General features: G+C 39.8%; 1 pseudogene; it reads left to right on the top strand.

Moving 5' to 3' along the window:
• LOC123274498 lies at nt 1-656 on the top strand (annotated as a pseudogene).
• The last annotated feature ends 17 nt before the right edge of the window (nt 657-673 follow it).

Raw genomic sequence — 673 nt, 5'->3', positions numbered from 1 at the left:
ATGAATTTTAACGACTTTCTGCGATTCATGGACGAACCGAATTCACAAGCTCGCATCATAAAAGAATACAACTCAGTAGTCTTGAAGCAGGAAGAAGAAACAAGCCATAGACAAAACAAAAAGTTGGAGATGAACGGCTGCTTCTTAAACCTGCCGTTTCTCTGCCACGGTCTTCAGCCCAAAAATCTAGTGATCCCTGGAGCAAGTTTCATCGACGGATATGAAACCAAGCGGAAGTTTATTTGTACCGAATATCCAAGAGAAAAAGACTGTGATCTGTTCTGGCAGACGGTGTGGGACAACAAAGTGAAAATTATTGTACTAACGTGCAAGCTTACTGATAAGTGCTATCAATATTGGTCTCCTAAAGAAGGCTATGTTTTAGCAACTAAAAATTTTAAGATAACGACTAGTTCGATTAAGATAGATTCACACTATACTTTGACTTCGTTAACCCTAATTACTTCTGAACTAAAGCCAAAGCAGAAGCGCATGATTTTTCACTATCAATACACCGCTTGGCCAAGGGACAAGTTCCCTCATCAGCCGGATGCATTTATAAATTTTTATCACTTTGTCAACAGCACGTATGTTAAGTTAAAGAGCAGAGCGACTGAAAGAAATTTCCCCTATTCTGGTCCATTGTCTTGACAGTTGTGAGGGAGCTCTTCAG

The sequence above is a fragment of the Cotesia glomerata genome, unplaced genomic scaffold (genome assembly GCF_020080835.1).
Source record: "Cotesia glomerata isolate CgM1 unplaced genomic scaffold, MPM_Cglom_v2.3 scaffold_388, whole genome shotgun sequence".
Lineage (NCBI taxonomy): Eukaryota > Metazoa > Arthropoda > Insecta > Hymenoptera > Braconidae > Cotesia > Cotesia glomerata.
The sequence above is the reverse complement of the archived record's forward strand: the minus strand, read 5'-3'. Positions and strand labels throughout refer to the sequence as shown.